At 24.0% G+C, this 21,671-nt stretch overlaps 4 non-coding genes across 4 annotated transcripts; all 4 read left to right on the top strand.

The window, feature by feature from the left end:
• The first annotated feature begins 1,983 nt into the window (after positions 1 to 1,983).
• LOC123303521 lies at positions 1,984 to 2,102 on the top strand. Its single transcript, XR_006535637.1, has one exon. It is a non-coding gene; the product is annotated as a 5S ribosomal RNA (ribosomal RNA).
• A 6,364-nt stretch (positions 2,103 to 8,466) lies between these two features.
• Positions 8,467 to 8,585, top strand: LOC123303522. Its single transcript, XR_006535638.1, has one exon. It is a non-coding gene; the product is annotated as a 5S ribosomal RNA (ribosomal RNA).
• A 6,354-nt stretch (positions 8,586 to 14,939) lies between these two features.
• LOC123303523 lies at positions 14,940 to 15,058 on the top strand. Its single transcript, XR_006535639.1, has one exon. It is a non-coding gene; the product is annotated as a 5S ribosomal RNA (ribosomal RNA).
• Positions 15,059 to 21,411: 6,353 nt separating this feature from the next.
• Positions 21,412 to 21,530, top strand: LOC123303524. Its single transcript, XR_006535640.1, has one exon. It is a non-coding gene; the product is annotated as a 5S ribosomal RNA (ribosomal RNA).
• Positions 21,531 to 21,671: the final 141 nt, after the last annotated feature.

A 21,671-nucleotide genomic window follows, 5' to 3' on the forward strand; every position in this document is an offset into this window, starting at 1 on the left:
TCTTAACGAAGCTTACAATGATTTCTCATATCGTACTTAACAAAATTATTTAGATCATATAAAATTTAAATTGTTAAAAAATTTGTATATTTATTATTATTATTATTTATTTTTATTAAAATTACATAACATAAAATTAATAATATTTTAATAATTATATAAATTAATTCTTATTTAAAATAATCTTATATTAATCTCAACAAATACTCTAATAATATATTTTGTCATAAATTTTTTTATATTTAAAATAAATATTATAATATATAAATACTTATATCAGTATAAAATTTCTTTATATAATTATGAAAAAATTAATTTAATAGTTAATTATTGATATTAATGCATAAATAAAAGTATTTTCTAATGAAATATATTTTGTCAATGTTCGATTAACACATTTCATAATAATACGTTTTCATTATTGACAAAAAAAGTTTTTCTAAAAATGAAATCTTATACTATAATATATATATTTATATATTAAATTTTTTAATTATTTATATACTAATAATTTATAATAAATCGATATTAAATAAAAAATAAAAATATATACTTTTTAAGTTTACCTTAAAAATATTATTGTTTTGTATGATTGAAATAATTAATATTAAACTATGTTTATTAATAATTGTTAATAAAAAAATTAAATATATTTTAATTTATAAAATAAATATTATTATTAAATTTATAATTTATTATTTTATATATTATAGAAATTGAAAAAATAAATCATGTTTACTACGACAGTAAATTAGAAATACTATTTAATTTTTATGTGTTTTCTACATGGTACTTTGACTTACATAGGGACTTATATTATTGTGAATAATGATATAATTGAAAACCTTTATTTTTTATTTGATAGAATTATTATATTTTATCATTTAAATATTTATAATAAATACATTATTTTTATAAAGTAAAAAAATATGGCCGAAGAAAATTCTACAGCTGTTGCAGCAACTGCGGTTACTGCTGCTTCTACAACACCAACAAAAAAAGCAACAGCTTCTGGTGCTAAACGTACAAAACAACATTCAAAACCAACACATCCACGTACATCAGAAATGGTTGTTAACGCAATTAAAAATGTAAAAGAACGTGGTGGTTCATCATTACAAGCAATTAAAAAATATTTAGCTGCAAATTATAAAGTGGATTCTGATAAAATTTCACCATTTATTAAAAAATATTTAAAAGCTGCTGTAACTGAGGGAGCCTTGGTATAAACTAAAGGTAAAGGTGCATCTGGTTCATTCAAATTGGCTGCTTCCGCTTCATCTAATTCTTCAGCTAAATCAAAAGTATCCAAAAAAGAAAGTGGAGCAAAAGGTTCAGCAAAGAGTGCTAAAAGTAAACGGGCACCAAAAGAAAAGAAAGCCACAACTACATCATTGGCAGCCAAAAAGCCTAAAGCAAAAAAAGCGACTCCATCATCATCAACTGCTGCTAAAAAAGTTACTGCAAAATCATCAGCGGCATCAAAAAAAGCACCAGTTAAAGCAAAACCAGCAAAAAGTACAAAATCCGCTGCCAAAAGTAGCCCTGCTCGTAAACCGAAAGCACCAAAAGCTAAGAAAGCTTCTGTTGCCAAATCATCTCCTACAAAAATTAAAAAAGCAGCACCAAAAAAGAAATGATCTGTTACTTTAATAATATATTGAAATATTTCATTATTTTTGCTAAAAAATGAAAATAACATAGGCCTTAATACAGGCCACAAATTAATATTTGATAAGAGTAAATTATTTTTTGTATAAATATTTTATAAAATAATAGTTAAGAAACATTTGCCACAGTCAGTACCACGGATGGGTGGCCACTTGAGAATACTGTGTGCGGTTGCATTTTTATTTAAAATATATGGTATAATAAATAAGTATATATTTAAATTGATTACTTCATTGAAAATTTTAATAATATACTTTAATATTAATGATATTTATGAAAAATATATATTTGTAAAAATTTTCATTTATTACTGGCAACAGCCATACCACGTTGAAAACACCGGTTCTCGTCCGATCACCGAAGTTAAGCAACATTGGGCACAGTCAGTACTTGGATGGGTGACCGCTTGGGAACACTGTGTGCGGTTGCCTTTTTATATTAAAAATATAAATTATTTTTCTTCTTTTCTTTTTTTTTACACACCATATATAAATATATGTTATTTAGAAATGTAAACCTTTTATATTATTCGTCAACAAATAAATATTATTTTTTGTATAAAATTTTATTGCATTTATAACTCATATCATGGTTACTTTAAAGCGAGAAGTTTTTTTAATATTTCAAATGAATATAAAATAATATAAATTTTATGAAATTTATTTATTTTTAGAAATAGCAATCGCTTATAATTATAACAAAATTTTAATAATGTTTAATTTTATTTCAATAATTTATATATATATATATATATATATTTTTTAATAAAAATAATATACTCTTATTTAATAATATATGTTGGTCCTATATATAGGACCGAAAATATTTCTTATTTGTTTTTTTTTTTTTAAATTGTCATTTAAAACGCTTATGCACGTTCTCCACGAATACGTCTTGCCAATTGTATATCCTTAGGCATAATTGTAACACGCTTTGCATGAATTGCGCATAAATTGGTATCTTCAAATAAACCTACTAAATAGGCTTCACTAGCTTCTTGTAATGCCATAACAGCTGAACTTTGGAAACGTAAATCGGTTTTAAAATCTTGTGCAATTTCACGTACTAAACGTTGGAATGGTAATTTACGAATTAACAATTCAGTACTTTTTTGATAACGACGAATTTCTCGTAAAGCTACTGTACCAGGACGATATCTGTGTGGTTTTTTTACTCCACCAGTTGCTGGTGCACTTTTACGTGCAGCTTTCGTTGCTAATTGTTTTCTTGGTGCTTTACCACCAGTTGATTTACGTGCAGTTTGCTTGGTTCTAGCCATTTTCAAATAATAATGTTTTTACAAAAAAACACACAATTTTAAAAATTATATTCGACAATTTGATACTACAAAGTCAAATGTTTAAATGCGAAATAAATGTGTTGTATTTATATTTATATGAAATTTCAAAATTTTTGTTGTCATATCCTATTGGATAGCTATCAGAGTATGGACTAATCAAATTGTATAGGCGTGGCTTAAAAAATCTTTAATGCTTTATATAAAAAGGCACAATTGTACCGGCGCTCACATACATTACAATACTTGTGAGGTTAACACACGTGTTATCCGTTCGTTAAAATATTGTAAATAATTTTTTATTAAAATGACTGGCAGAGGAAAAGGTGGAAAGGGTCTTGGAAAAGGGGGTGCAAAACGTCATAGAAAAGTTTTGCGTGATAATATCCAAGGTATTACAAAACCTGCAATTCGTCGTTTAGCACGACGAGGTGGAGTAAAACGTATCTCTGGTTTAATTTATGAAGAAACACGTGGTGTACTTAAAGTATTCCTTGAAAATGTTATTCGGGATGCTGTTACATATACTGAACACGCAAAACGTAAAACAGTTACAGCTATGGATGTTGTATATGCATTAAAACGACAAGGTCGTACTTTGTATGGTTTTGGAGGTTAAGAAAATATAATAATTTACTTAAAATATTTAGTAAATTTATTAAAGAATATTTAATACATCCGATAAATTTAAACAGGCTTTCCTTTTTGGGAAGCCACTAATTTTATTTATATAAGAGTAAATAAATTTGTTAATAAATATAACATATTATATAATTTGTTTACAACAAATTATTTTGTTTATAACATACATTACCAAATATTTTTATTTATTTTTTTTTTTTTTATTGTAATATATCTGCAATAATAAATTATAATTTGTATATTATCTATTTTATTTTACAATAACTTATTGAATTTTTGAAAAAATTTTATTATAAATTAATATACTATTATATTTTTTATATATACAAGTTAAGAGTAACAAGTATCGATAGGAGATTATCGAATTTATAACTAATAAAACATTTCGCCTTAATCAAAGAAAATAAAGATTTTGCTATACCATTTTTTATACTTTCAATAAATAATTTATTATTAAATTTTTATTATTTCATTTATTTTTTAAAATTATTAAAAATATTTTTCTAATAATTATAAGCGTACATAAACAAGTAGTAAATGTAAAATGAAAATAATAAAGGTAATGTAATGCATTTGCATTACACTGATTTACGATATATATTCCGCGATATCCTTTATTATATTTAAAATTAATAATATTGATATACTAATAATAGATATATTCAAGCTATTAATATATAAAATTTTATATTAAATATGATATTAATAATTGTTTATTTTATTTTTTTGTATATATATTTTTTGTATATAATAATTTACTCTTATTTAAAAAATTTGATGGCTCTCTTAAAAAGAGAGCCGTTTTTATATGTTGATGTATTTTTATGTTATCAATTAAATAATATTTTCGATTTATTTATTTTGAACTTGTATATTTTGTAACAGCTTTAGTACCTTCACTAACAGCGTGCTTTGCCAATTCACCAGGTAATAATAATCGAACTGCGGTTTGAATTTCCCGACTTGTGATTGTTGAACGTTTATTATAATGTGCTAAACGTGATGCTTCAGCAGCAATACGTTCAAAAATATCATTAACAAAACTGTTCATGATACTCATAGCTTTACTAGAGATACCAGTATCAGGATGCACTTGTTTTAATACTTTGTAAATGTAAATTGCATATGATTCCTTGCGCTTCCTCTTCTTTTTCTTATCACTCTTTGATATATTTTTTTGAGCTTTGCCAGCTTTTTTTGCTGCTTTTCCACTTGTTTTTGGTGGCATTGTTACAAACAATTAATATACACAGATAGTTACAGAACACCAGTCAGTATATGTATGAGCGTGTCGTGTATACAACTAGCGTATTATATACGCGAAGATGGATATAACAATAAAAATGAATACTACTCTCTGATTGGCTGAAAATAATACTATAAGGTGATTGGTTTATTTTTAAAGTTTTATATTTTATAAATATTATAAATTAAAATACCCAAATAACATTTTAAACATTTATGTTACAATCCCCGTAACGTACACATCTGTGTGATTATATTTACAAAAAAAAATATTAATTAAATAAATTTATTCGCTATGTCTGGACGAGGTAAAGGTGGTAAAGTAAAGGGAAAGGCAAAGTCAAGATCAAGCCGAGCAGGATTACAATTTCCTGTTGGAAGAATTCACAGATTATTACGAAAAGGAAATTATGCTGAACGAGTAGGTGCTGGTGCCCCAGTATATTTGGCTGCTGTTATGGAATATTTGGCTGCAGAAGTTCTCGAGTTAGCTGGTAATGCTGCCCGTGATAACAAAAAAACACGTATCATTCCACGTCATTTACAATTGGCAATTCGTAATGATGAAGAATTAAATAAATTATTATCTGGTGTAACAATTGCTCAAGGTGGTGTATTACCAAACATTCAAGCAGTGTTATTACCAAAGAAAACTGAAAAGAAAGCATAAATTAAAAACATTGCATTAATTTTTATAATAATAATACATCGATCATAGGCCTTTTAATAAAAGGCCACAAATTTATTTAAAATAAGAGTAAAAATTATTTTTATAAATAATATATTATAATATTTTTTTAAAGAATCAATTTAAATAATTATAAATTAATGATTCTTTTTTTTTTTTTCTTTTTTTATATGTTATTATGGAAATAATTCATCATATTATGATGACATTTAGGTAACATATTATAAGAATATTCATAAAATATTATCAAAATAATATTGTATTATGATGATATTTAGACAAAATATTATAAGAATATACACAAAATATTATCAAAATAATATCATTAGATAACAAAACTGTTCATGATACTCATACCTTTACTAGAGATAAAAGTATCAGGATGCACTTGTATTAATACATATTATCACAACATCACAAAATATTTTTTAAAAGGAAAAATTTTTTTAAAATTATTATAAAATTTGATTGAATTAAATTTCAATTTATTTTTTTAATAATTAAAGAAAAAAAAAAAAAAAAGCATATAAACTTTCTATTGAAAATGTTATTTTAAACTAGATGGCCAAGTGAACTTCGTTACACAAACAATATATGACGTATTCGTTATTTAAATAATCAGTATCCTTTGATATTATATCAATACGTTACTCTCTTCTTTTGATACATATTAATAAAATTTCAATTTATAAGATTTTATGTCAATTATATAAATAATATTATAAATTTTCTAAATACATAAGTTAAGTAACAAAAAATTTGAATAACAAGATAAATTTATATATTATGTTTTAATACTCGATACTATAATATATCGCATCCGTTACCAATTATTCGGTATCCTTTGATTTATACACAGAATGAACTAAAAATATATATCAAATTTATTTTATTTATTTATATATTTAATATTATTATTATTATTTTATATTACAAAGTTTCTTAACGAAGCTTACAATGATTTCTCATATCGTACTTAACAAAATTATTTAGATCATATAAAATTTAAATTGTTAAAAAATTTGTATATTTATTATTATTATTATTTATTTTTATTAAAATTACATAACATAAAATTAATAATATTTTAATAATTATATAAATTAATTCTTATTTAAAATAATCTTATATTAATCTCAACAAATACTCTAATAATATATTTTGTCATAAATTTTTTTATATTTAAAATAAATATTATAATATATAAATACTTATATCAGTATAAAATTTCTTTATATAATTATGAAAAAATTAATTTAATAGTTAATTATTGATATTAATGCATAAATAAAAGTATTTTCTAATGAAATATATTTTGTCAATGTTCGATTAACACATTTCATAATAATACGTTTTCATTATTGACAAAAAAAGTTTTTCTAAAAATGAAATCTTATACTATAATATATATATTTATATATTAAATTTTTTAATTATTTATATACTAATAATTTATAATAAATCGATATTAAATAAAAAATAAAAATATATACTTTTTAAGTTTACCTTAAAAATATTATTGTTTTGTATGATTGAAATAATTAATATTAAACTATGTTTATTAATAATTGTTAATAAAAAAATTAAATATATTTTAATTTATAAAATAAATATTATTATTAAATTTATAATTTATTATTTTATATATTATAGAAATTGAAAAAATAAATCATGTTTACTACGACAGTAAATTAGAAATACTATTTAATTTTTATGTGTTTTCTACATGGTACTTTGACTTACATAGGGACTTATATTATTGTGAATAATGATATAATTGAAAACCTTTATTTTTTATTTGATAGAATTATTATATTTTATCATTTAAATATTTATAATAAATACATTATTTTTATAAAGTAAAAAAATATGGCCGAAGAAAATTCTACAGCTGTTGCAGCAACTGCGGTTACTGCTGCTTCTACAACACCAACAAAAAAAGCAACAGCTTCTGGTGCTAAACGTACAAAACAACATTCAAAACCAACACATCCACGTACATCAGAAATGGTTGTTAACGCAATTAAAAATTTAAAAGAACGTGGTGGTTCATCATTACAAGCAATTAAAAAATATTTAGCTGCAAATTATAAAGTGGATTCTGATAAAATTTCACCATTTATTAAAAAATATTTAAAAGCTGCTGTAACTGAGGGAGCCTTGGTACAAACTAAAGGTAAAGGTGCATCTGGTTCATTCAAATTGGCTGCTTCCGCTTCATCTAATTCTTCAGCTAAATCAAAAGTATCCAAAAAAGAAAGTGGAGCAAAAGGTTCAGCAAAGAGTGCTAAAAGTAAACGGGCACCAAAAGAAAAGAAAGCCACAACTACATCATTGGCAGCCAAAAAGCCTAAAGCAAAAAAAGCGACTCCATCATCATCAACTGCTGCTAAAAAAGTTACTGCAAAATCATCAGCGGCATCAAAAAAAGCACCAGTTAAAGCAAAACCAGCAAAAAGTACAAAATCCGCTGCCAAAAGTAGCCCTGCTCGTAAACCGAAAGCACCAAAAGCTAAGAAAGCTTCTGTTGCCAAATCATCTCCTACAAAAATTAAAAAAGCAGCACCAAAAAAGAAATGATCTGTTACTTTAATAATATATTGAAATATTTCATTATTTTTGCTAAAAAATGAAAATAACATAGGCCTTAATACAGGCCACAAATTAATATTTGATAAGAGTAAATTATTTTTTGTATAAATATTTTATAAAATAATAGTTAAGAAACATTTGCCACAGTCAGTACCACGGATGGGTGGCCACTTGAGAATACTGTGTGCGGTTGCATTTTTATTTAAAATATATGGTATAATAAATAAGTATATATTTAAATTGATTACTTCATTGAAAATTTTAATAATATACTTTAATATTAATGATATTTATGAAAAATATATATTTGTAAAAATTTTCATTTATTACTGGCAACAGCCATACCACGTTGAAAACACCGGTTCTCGTCCGATCACCGAAGTTAAGCAACATTGGGCACAGTCAGTACTTGGATGGGTGACCGCTTGGGAACACTGTGTGCGGTTGCCTTTTTATATTAAAAATATAAATTATTTTTCTTCTTTTCTTTTTTTTTACACACCATATATAAATATATGTTATTTAGAAATGTAAACCTTTTATATTATTCGTCAACAAATAAATATTATTTTTTGTATAAAATTTTATTGCATTTATAACTCATATCATGGTTACTTTAAAGCGAGAAGTTTTTTTAATATTTCAAATGAATATAAAATAATATAAATTTTATGAAATTTATTTATTTTTAGAAATAGCAATCGCTTATAATTATAACAAAATTTTAATAATGTTTAATTTTATTTCAATAATTTATATATATATATATATATATATTTTTTAATAAAAATAATATACTCTTATTTAATAATATATGTTGGTCCTATATATAGGACCGAAAATATTTCTTATTTGTTTTTTTTTTTTTTAAATTGTCATTTAAAACGCTTATGCACGTTCTCCACGAATACGTCTTGCCAATTGTATATCCTTAGGCATAATTGTAACACGCTTTGCATGAATTGCGCATAAATTGGTATCTTCAAATAAACCTACTAAATAGGCTTCACTAGCTTCTTGTAATGCCATAACAGCTGAACTTTGGAAACGTAAATCGGTTTTAAAATCTTGTGCAATTTCACGTACTAAACGTTGGAATGGTAATTTACGAATTAACAATTCAGTACTTTTTTGATAACGACGAATTTCTCGTAAAGCTACTGTACCAGGACGATATCTGTGTGGTTTTTTTACTCCACCAGTTGCTGGTGCACTTTTACGTGCAGCTTTCGTTGCTAATTGTTTTCTTGGTGCTTTACCACCAGTTGATTTACGTGCAGTTTGCTTGGTTCTAGCCATTTTCAAATAATAATGTTTTTACAAAAAAACACACAATTTTAAAAATTATATTCGACAATTTGATACTACAAAGTCAAATGTTTAAATGCGAAATAAATGTGTTGTATTTATATTTATATGAAATTTCAAAATTTTTGTTGTCATATCCTATTGGATAGCTATCAGAGTATGGACTAATCAAATTGTATAGGCGTGGCTTAAAAAATCTTTAATGCTTTATATAAAAAGGCACAATTGTACCGGCGCTCACATACATTACAATACTTGTGAGGTTAACACACGTGTTATCCGTTCGTTAAAATATTGTAAATAATTTTTTATTAAAATGACTGGCAGAGGAAAAGGTGGAAAGGGTCTTGGAAAAGGGGGTGCAAAACGTCATAGAAAAGTTTTGCGTGATAATATCCAAGGTATTACAAAACCTGCAATTCGTCGGTTAGCACGACGAGGTGGAGTAAAACGTATCTCTGGTTTAATTTATGAAGAAACACGTGGTGTACTTAAAGTATTCCTTGAAAATGTTATTCGGGATGCTGTTACATATACTGAACACGCAAAACGTAAAACAGTTACAGCTATGGATGTTGTATATGCATTAAAACGACAAGGTCGTACTTTGTATGGTTTTGGAGGTTAAGAAAATATAATAATTTACTTAAAATATTTAGTAAATTTATTAAAGAATATTTAATACATCCGATAAATTTAAACAGGCTTTCCTTTTTGGGAAGCCACTAATTTTATTTATATAAGAGTAAATAAATTTGTTAATAAATATAACATATTATATAATTTGTTTACAACAAATTATTTTGTCTATAACATACATTACCAAATATTTTTATTTATTTTTTTTTTTTTATTGTAATATATCTGCAATAATAAATTATAATTTGTATATTATCTATTTTATTTTACAATAACTTATTGAATTTTTGAAAAAATTTTATTATAAATTAATATACTATTATATTTTTTATATATACAAGTTAAGAGTAACAAGTATCGATAGGAGATTATCGAATTTATAACTAATAAAACATTTCGCCTTAATCAAAGAAAATAAAGATTTTGCTATACCATTTTTTATACTTTCAATAAATAATTTATTATTAAATTTTTATTATTTCATTTATTTTTTAAAATTATTAAAAATATTTTTCTAATAATTATAAGCGTACATAAACAAGTAGTAAATGTAAAATGAAAATAATAAAGGTAATGTAATGCATTTGCATTACACTGATTTACGATATATATTCCGCGATATCCTTTATTATATTTAAAATTAATAATATTGATATACTAATAATAGATATATTCAAGCTATTAATATATAAAATTTTATATTAAATATGATACTAATAATTGTTTATTTTATTTTTTTGTATATATAAAAATAATTTACTCTTATTTAAAAAATTTGATGGCTCTCTTAAAAAGAGAGCCGTTTTTATATGTTGATGTATTTTTATGTTATCAATTAAATAATATTTTCGATTTATTTATTTTGAACTTGTATATTTTGTAACAGCTTTAGTACCTTCACTAACAGCGTGCTTTGCCAATTCACCAGGTAATAATAATCGAACTGCGGTTTGAATTTCCCGACTTGTGATTGTTGAACGTTTATTATAATGTGCTAAACGTGATGCTTCAGCAGCAATACGTTCAAAAATATCATTAACAAAACTGTTCATGATACTCATAGCATTACTAGAGATACCAGTATCAGGATGCACTTGTTTTAATACTTTGTAAATGTAAATTGCATATGATTCCTTGCGCTTCCTCTTCTTTTTCTTATCACTCTTTGATATATTTTTTTGAGCTTTGCCAGCTTTTTTTGCTGCTTTTCCACTTGTTTTTGGTGGCATTGTTACAAACAATTAATATACACAGATAGTTACAGAACACCAGTCAGTATATGTATGAGCGTGTCGTGTATACAACTAGCGTATTATATACGCGAAGATGGATATAACAATAAAAATGAATACTACTCTCTGATTGGCTAAAAATAATACTATAAGGTGATTGGTTTATTTTTAAAGTTTTATATTTTATAAATATTATAAATTAAAATACCCAAATAACATTTTAAACATTTATGTTACAATCCCCGTAACGTACACATCTGTGTGATTATATTTACAAAAAAAAATATTAATTAAATAAATTTATTCGCTATGTCTGGACGAGGTAAAGGTGGTAAAGTAAAGGGAAAGGCAAAGTCAAGATCAAGCCGAGCAGGATTACAATTTCCTGTTGGAAGAATTCACAGATTATTACGAAAAGGAAATTATGCTGAACGAGTAGGTGCTGGTGCCCCAGTATATTTGGCTGCTGTTATGGAATATTTGGCTGCAGAAGTTCTCGAGTTAGCTGGTAATGCTGCCCGTGATAACAAAAAAACACGTATCATTCCACGTCATTTACAATTGGCAATTCGTAATGATGAAGAATTAAATAAATTATTATCTGGTGTAACAATTGCTCAAGGTGGTGTATTACCAAACATTCAAGCAGTGTTATTACCAAAGAAAACTGAAAAGAAAGCATAAATTAAAAACATTGCATTAATTTTTATAATAATAATACATCGATCATAGGCCTTTTAATAAAAGGCCACAAATTTATTTAAAATAAGAGTAAAAATTATTTTTATAAATAATATATTATAATATTTTTTTAAAGAATCAATTTAAATAATTATAAATTAATGATTCTTTTTTTTTTTTTCTTTTTTTATATGTTATTATGGAAATAATTCATCATATTATGATGACATTTAGGTAACATATTATAAGAATATTCATAAAATATTATCAAAATAATATTGTATTATGATGATATTTAGACAAAATATTATAAGAATATACACAAAATATTATCAAAATAATATCATTAGATAACAAAACTGTTCATGATACTCATACCTTTACTAGAGATAAAAGTATCAGGATGCACTTGTATTAATACATATTATCACAATATCACAAAATATTTTTTAAAAGGAAAAATTTTTTTAAAATTATTATAAAATTTGATTGAATTAAATTTCAATTTATTTTTTTAATAATTAAAGAAAAAAAAAAAAAAAAGCATATAAACTTTCTATTGAAAATGTTATTTTAAACTAGATGGCCAAGTGAACTTCGTTACACAAACAATATATGACGTATTCGTTATTTAAATAATCAGTATCCTTTGATATTATATCAATACGTTACTCTCTTCTTTTGATACATATTAATAAAATTTCAATTTATAAGATTTTATGTCAATTATATAAATAATATTATAAATTTTCTAAATACATAAGTTAAGTAACAAAAAATTTGAATAACAAGATAAATTTATATATTATGTTTTAATACTCGATACTATAATATATCGCATCCGTTACCAATTATTCGGTATCCTTTGATTTATACACAGAATGAACTAAAAATATATATCAAATTTATTTTATTTATTTATATATTTAATATTATTATTATTATTTTATATTACAAAGTTTCTTAACGAAGCTTACAATGATTTCTCATATCGTACTTAACAAAATTATTTAGATCATATAAAATTTAAATTGTTAAAAAATTTGTATATTTATTATTATTATTATTTATTTTTATTAAAATTACATAACATAAAATTAATAATATTTTAATAATTATATAAATTAATTCTTATTTAAAATAATCTTATATTAATCTCAACAAATACTCTAATAATATATTTTGTCATAAATTTTTTTATATTTAAAATAAATATTATAATATATAAATACTTATATCAGTATAAAATTTCTTTATATAATTATGAAAAAATTAATTTAATAGTTAATTATTGATATTAATGCATAAATAAAAGTATTTTCTAATGAAATATATTTTGTCAATGTTCGATTAACACATTTCATAATAATACGTTTTCATTATTGACAAAAAAAGTTTTTCTAAAAATGAAATCTTATACTATAATATATATATTTATATATTAAATTTTTTAATTATTTATATACTAATAATTTATAATAAATCGATATTAAATAAAAAATAAAAATATATACTTTTTAAGTTTACCTTAAAAATATTATTGTTTTGTATGATTGAAATAATTAATATTAAACTATGTTTATTAATAATTGTTAATAAAAAAATTAAATATATTTTAATTTATAAAATAAATATTATTATTAAATTTATAATTTATTATTTTATATATTATAGAAATTGAAAAAATAAATCATGTTTACTACGACAGTAAATTAGAAATACTATTTAATTTTTATGTGTTTTCTACATGGTACTTTGACTTACATAGGGACTTATATTATTGTGAATAATGATATAATTGAAAACCTTTATTTTTTATTTGATAGAATTATTATATTTTATCATTTAAATATTTATAATAAATACATTATTTTTATAAAGTAAAAAAATATGGCCGAAGAAAATTCTACAGCTGTTGCAGCAACTGCGGTTACTGCTGCTTCTACAACACCAACAAAAAAAGCAACAGCTTCTGGTGCTAAACGTACAAAACAACATTCAAAACCAACACATCCACGTACATCAGAAATGGTTGTTAACGCAATTAAAAATTTAAAAGAACGTGGTGGTTCATCATTACAAGCAATTAAAAAATATTTAGCTGCAAATTATAAAGTGGATTCTGATAAAATTTCACCATTTATTAAAAAATATTTAAAAGCTGCTGTAACTGAGGGAGCCTTGGTACAAACTAAAGGTAAAGGTGCATCTGGTTCATTCAAATTGGCTGCTTCCGCTTCATCTAATTCTTCAGCTAAATCAAAAGTATCCAAAAAAGAAAGTGGAGCAAAAGGTTCAGCAAAGAGTGCTAAAAGTAAACGGGCACCAAAAGAAAAGAAAGCCACAACTACATCATTGGCAGCCAAAAAGCCTAAAGCAAAAAAAACGACTCCATCATCATCAACTGCTGCTAAAAAAGTTACTGCAAAATCATCAGCGGCATCAAAAAAAGCACCAGTTAAAGCAAAACCAGCAAAAAGTACAAAATCCGCTGCCAAAAGTAGCCCTGCTCGTAAACCGAAAGCACCAAAAGCTAAGAAAGCTTCTGTTGCCAAATCATCTCCTACAAAAATTAAAAAAGCAGCACCAAAAAAGAAATGATCTGTTACTTTAATAATATATTGAAATATTTCATTATTTTTGCTAAAAAATGAAAATAACATAGGCCTTAATACAGGCCACAAATTAATATTTGATAAAAGTAAATTATTTTTTGTATAAATATTTTATAAAATAATAGTTAAGAAACATTTGCCACAGTCAGTACCACGGATGGGTGGCCACTTGAGAATACTGTGTGCGGTTGCATTTTTATTTAAAATATATGGTATAATAAATAAGTATATATTTAAATTGATTACTTCATTGAAAATTTTAATAATATACTTTAATATTAATGATATTTATGAAAAATATATATTTGTAAAAATTTTCATTTATTACTGGCAACAGCCATACCACGTTGAAAACACCGGTTCTCGTCCGATCACCGAAGTTAAGCAACATTGGGCACAGTCAGTACTTGGATGGGTGACCGCTTGGGAACACTGTGTGCGGTTGCCTTTTTATATTAAAAATATAAATTATTTTTCTTCTTTTCTTTTTTTTTACACACCATATATAAATATATGTTATTTAGAAATGTAAACCTTTTATATTATTCGTCAACAAATAAATATTATTTTTTGTATAAAATTTTATTGCATTTATAACTCATATCATGGTTACTTTAAAGCGAGAAGTTTTTTTAATATTTCAAATGAATATAAAATAATATAAATTTTATGAAATTTATTTATTTTTAGAAATAGCAATCGCTTATAATTATAACAAAATTTTAATAATGTTTAATTTTATTTCAATAATTTATATATATATATATATATATATTTTTTAATAAAAATAATATACTCTTATTTAATAATATATGTTGGTCCTATATATAGGACCGAAAATATTTCTTATTTGTTTTTTTTTTTTTAAATTGTCATTTAAAACGCTTATGCACGTTCTCCACGAATACGTCTTGCCAATTGTATATCCTTAGGCATAATTGTAACACGCTTTGCATGAATTGCGCATAAATTGGTATCTTCAAATAAACCTACTAAATAGGCTTCACTAGCTTCTTGTAATGCCATAACAGCTGAACTTTGGAAACGTAAATCGGTTTTAAAATCTTGTGCAATTTCACGTACTAAACGTTGGAATGGTAATTTACGAATTAACAATTCAGTACTTTTTTGATAACGACGAATTTCTCGTAAAGCTACTGTACCAGGACGATATCTGTGTAGTTTTTTTACTCCACCAGTTGCTGGTGCACTTTTACGTGCAGCTTTCGTTGCTAATTGTTTTCTTGGTGCTTTACCACCAGTTGATTTACGTGCAGTTTGCTTGGTTCTAGCCATTTTCAAATAATAATGTTTTTACAAAAAAACACACAATTTTAAAAATTATATTCGACAATTTGATACTACAAAGTCAAATGTTTAAATGCGAAATAAATGTGTTGTATTTATATTTATATGAAATTTCAAAATTTTTGTTGTCATATCCTATTGGATAGCTATCAGAGTATGGACTAATCAAATTGTATAGGCGTGGCTTAAAAAATCTTTAATGCTTTATATAAAAAGGCACAATTGTACCGGCGCTCACATACATTACAATACTTGTGAGGTTAACACACGTGTTATCCGTTCGTTAAAATATTGTAAATAATTTTTTATTAAAATGACTGGCAGAGGAAAAGGTGGAAAGGGTCTTGGAAAAGGGGGTGCAAAACGTCATAGAAAAGTTTTGCGTGATAATATCCAAGGTATTACAAAACCTGCAATTCGTCGTTTAGCACGACGAGGTGGAGTAAAACGTATCTCTGGTTTAATTTATGAAGAAACACGTGGTGTACTTAAAGTATTCCTTGAAAATGTTATTCGGGATGCTGTTACATATACTGAACACGCAAAACGTAAAACAGTTACAGCTATGGATGTTGTATATGCATTAAAACGACAAGGTCGTACTTTGTATGGTTTTGGAGGTTAAGAAAATATAATAATTTACTTAAAATATTTAGTAAATTTATTAAAGAATATTTAATACATCCGATAAATTTAAACAGGCTTTCCTTTTTGGGAAGCCACTAATTTTATTTATATAAGAGTAAATAAATTTCTTAATAAATATAACATATTATATAATTTGTTTACAACAAATTATTTTGTTTATAACATACATTACCAAATATTTTTATTTATTTTTTTTTTTTTATTGTAATATATCTGCAATAATAAATTATAATTTGTATATTATCTATTTTATTTTACAATAACTTATTGAATTTTTGAAAAAATTTTATTATAAATTAATATACTATTATATTTTTTATATATACAAGTTAAGAGTAACAAGTATCGATAGGAGATTATCGAATTTATAACTAATAAAACATTTCGCCTTAATCAAAGAAAATAAAGATTTTGCTATACCATTTTTTATACTTTCAATAAATAATTTATTATTAAATTTTTATTATTTCATTTATTTTTTAAAATTATTAAAAATATTTTTCTAATAATTATAAGCGTACATAAACAAGTAGTAAATGTAAAATGAAAATAATAAAGGTAATGTAATGCATTTGCATTACACTGATTTACGATATATATTCCGCGATATCCTTTATTATATTTAAAATTAATAATATTGATATACTAATAATAGATATATTCAAGCTATTAATATATAAAATTTTATATTAAATATGATATTAATAATTGTTTATTTTATTTTTTTGTATATATAAAAATAATTTACTCTTATTTAAAAAATTTGATGGCTCTCTTAAAAAGAGAGCCGTTTTTATATGTTGATGTATTTTTATGTTATCAATTAAATAATATTTTCGATTTATTTATTTTGAACTTGTATATTTTGTAACAGCTTTAGTACCTTCACTAACAGCGTGCTTTGCCAATTCACCAGGTAATAATAATCGAACTGCGGTTTGAATTTCCCGACTTGTGATTGTTGAACGTTTATTATAATGTGCTAAACGTGATGCTTCAGCAGCAATACGTTCAAAAATATCATTAACAAAACTGTTCATGATACTCATAGCTTTACTAGAGATACCAGTATCAGGATGCACTTGTTTTAATACTTTGTAAATGTAAATTGCATATGATTCCTTGCGCTTCCTCTTCTTTTTCTTATCACTCTTTGATATATTTTTTTGAGCTTTGCCAGCTTTTTTTGCTGCTTTTCCACTTGTTTTTGGTGGCATTGTTACAAACAATTAATATACACAGATAGTTACAGAACACCAGTCAGTATATGTATGAGCGTGTCGTGTATACAACTAGCGTATTATATACGCGAAGATGGATATAACAATAAAAATGAATACTACTCTCTGATTGGCTAAAAATAATACTATAAGGTGATTGGTTTATTTTTAAAGTTTTATATTTTATAAATATTATAAATTAAAATACCCAAATAACATTTTAAACATTTATGTTACAATCCCCGTAACGTACACATCTGTGTGATTATATTTACAAAAAAAAATATTAATTAAATAAATTTATTCGCTATGTCTGGACGAGGTAAAGGTGGTAAAGTAAAGGGAAAGGCAAAGTCAAGATCAAGCCGAGCAGGATTACAATTTCCTGTTGGAAGAATTCACAGATTATTACGAAAAGGAAATTATGCTGAACGAGTAGGTGCTGGTGCCCCAGTATATTTGGCTGCTGTTATGGAATATTTGGCTGCAGAAGTTCTCGAGTTAGCTGGTAATGCTGCCCGTGATAACAAAAAAACACGTATCATTCCACGTCATTTACAATTGGCAATTCGTAATGATGAAGAATTAAATAAATTATTATCTGGTGTAACAATTGCTCAAGGTGGTGTATTACCAAACATTCAAGCAGTGTTATTACCAAAGAAAACTGAAAAGAAAGCATAAATTAAAAACATTGCATTAATTTTTATAATAATAATACATCGATCATAGGCCTTTTAATAAAAGGCCACAAATTTATTTAAAATAAGAGTAAAAATTATTTTTATAAATAATATATTATAATATTTTTTTAAAGAATCAATTTAAATAATTATAAATTAATGATTCTTTTTTTTTTTTTCTTTTTTTATATGTTATTATGGAAATAATTCATCATATTATGATGACATTTAGGTAACATATTATAAGAATATTCATAAAATATTATCAAAATAATATTGTATTATGATGATATTTAGACAAAATATTATAAGAATATACACAAAATATTATCAAAATAATATCATTAGATAACAAAACTGTTCATGATACTCATACCTTTACTAGAGATAAAAGTATCAGGATGCACTTGTATTAATACATATTATCACAACATCACAAAATATTTTTTAAAAGGAAAAATTTTTTTAAAATTATTATAAAATTTGATTGAATTAAATTTCAATTTAATTTTTTAATAATTAAAGAAAAAAAAAAAAAAAAGCATATAAACTTTCTATTGAAAATGTTATTTTAAACTAGATGGCCAAGTGAACTTCGTTACACAAACAATATATGACGTATTCGTTATTTAAATAATCAGTATCCTTTGATATTATATCAATACGTTACTCTCTTCTTTTGATACATATTAATAAAATTTCAATTTATAAGATTTTATGTCAATTATATAAATAATATTATAAATTTTCTAAATACATAAGTTAAGTAACAAAAAATTTGAATAACAAGATAAATTTATATATTATGTTTTAATACTCGATACTATAATATATCGCATCCGTTACCAATTATTCGGTATCCTTTGATTTATACACAGAATGAACTAAAAATATATATCAAATTTATTTTATTTATTTATATATTTAATATTATTATTATTATTTTATATTACAAAGTTTCTTAACGAAGCTTACAATGATTTCTCATATCGTACTTAACAAAATTATTTAGATCATATAAAATTTAAATTGTTAAAAAATTTGTATATTTATTATTATTATTATTTATTTTTATTAAAATTACATAACATAAAATTAATAATATTTTAATAATTATATAAATTAATTCTTATTTAAAATAATCTTATATTAATCTCAACAAATACTCTAATAATATATTTTGTCATAAATTTTTTTATATTTAAAATAAATATTATAATATATAAATACTTATATCAGTATAAAATTTCTTTATATAATTATGAAAAAATTAATTTAATAGTTAATTATTGATATTAATGCATAAATAAAAGTATTTTCTAATGAAATATATTTTGTCAATGTTCGATTAACACATTTCATAATAATACGTTTTCATTATTGACAAAAAAAGTTTTTCTAAAAATGAAATCTTATACTATAATATATATATTTATATATTAAATTTTTTAATTATTTATATACTAATAATTTATAATAAATCGATATTAAATAAAAAATAAAAATATATACTTTTTAAGTTTACCTTAAAAATATTATTGTTTTGTATGATTGAAATAATTAATATTAAACTATGTTTATTAATAATTGTTAATAAAAAAATTAAATATATTTTAATTTATAAAATAAATATTATTATTAAATTTATAATTTATTATTTTATATATTATAGAAATTGAAAAAATAAATCATGTTTACTACGACAGTAAATTAGAAATACTATTTAATTTTTATGTGTTTTCTACATGGTACTTTGACTTACATAGGGACTTATATTATTGTGAATAATGATATAATTGAAAACCTTTATTTTTTATTTGATAGAATTATTATATTTTATCATTTAAATATTTATAATAAATACATTATTTTTATAAAGTAAAAAAATATGGCCGAAGAAAATTCTACAGCTGTTGCAGCAACTGCGGTTACTGCTGCTTCTACAACACCAACAAAAAAAGCAACAGCTTCTGGTGCTAAACGTACAAAACAACATTCAAAACCAACACATCCACGTACATCAGAAATGGTTGTTAACGCAATAAAAAATTTAAAAGAACGTGGTGGTTCATCATTACAAGCAATTAAAAAATATTTAGCTGCAAATTATAAAGTGGATTCTGATAAAATTTCACCATTTATTAAAAAATATTTAAAAGCTGCTGTAACTGAGGGAGCCTTGGTACAAACTAAAGGTAAAGGTGCATCTGGTTCATTCAAATTGGCTGCTTCCGCTTCATCTAATTCTTCAGCTAAATCAAAAGTATCCAAAAAAGAAAGTGGAGCAAAAGGTTCAGCAAAGAGTGCTAAAAGTAAACGGGCACCAAAAGAAAAGAAAGCCACAACTACATCATTGGCAGCCAAAAAGCCTAAAGCAAAAAAAGCGACTCCATCATCATCAACTGCTGCTAAAAAAGTTACTGCAAAATCATCAGCGGCATCAAAAAAAGCACCAGTTAAAGCAAAACCAGCAAAAAGTACAAAATCCGCTGCCAAAAGTAGCCCTGCTCGTAAACCGAAAGCACCAAAAGCTAAGAAAGCTTCTGTTGCCAAATCATCTCCTACAAAAATTAAAAAAGCAGCACCAAAAAAGAAATGATCTGTTACTTTAATAATATATTGAAATATTTCATTATTTTTGCTAAAAAATGAAAATAACATAGGCCTTAATACAGGCCACAAATTAATATTTGATAAGAGTAAATTATTTTTTGTATAAATATTTTATAAAATAATAGTTAAGAAACATTTGCCACAGTCAGTACCACGGATGGGTGGCCACTTGAGAATACTGTGTGCGGTTGCATTTTTATTTAAAATATATGGTATAATAAATAAGTATATATTTAAATTGATTACTTCATTGAAAATTTTAATAATATACTTTAATATTAATGATATTTATGAAAAATATATATTTGTAAAAATTTTCATTTATTACTGGCAACAGCCATACCACGTTGAAAACACCGGTTCTCGTCCGATCACCGAAGTTAAGCAACATTGGGCACAGTCAGTACTTGGATGGGTGACCGCTTGGGAACACTGTGTGCGGTTGCCTTTTTATATTAAAAATATAAATTATTTTTCTTCTTTTCTTTTTTTTTACACACCATATATAAATATATGTTATTTAGAAATGTAAACCTTTTATATTATTCGTCAACAAATAAATATTATTTTTTGTATAAAATTTTATTGC

Source organism: Chrysoperla carnea (genome assembly GCF_905475395.1).
Source record: "Chrysoperla carnea chromosome X unlocalized genomic scaffold, inChrCarn1.1 SUPER_X_unloc_1, whole genome shotgun sequence".
NCBI lineage: Eukaryota > Metazoa > Arthropoda > Insecta > Neuroptera > Chrysopidae > Chrysoperla > Chrysoperla carnea.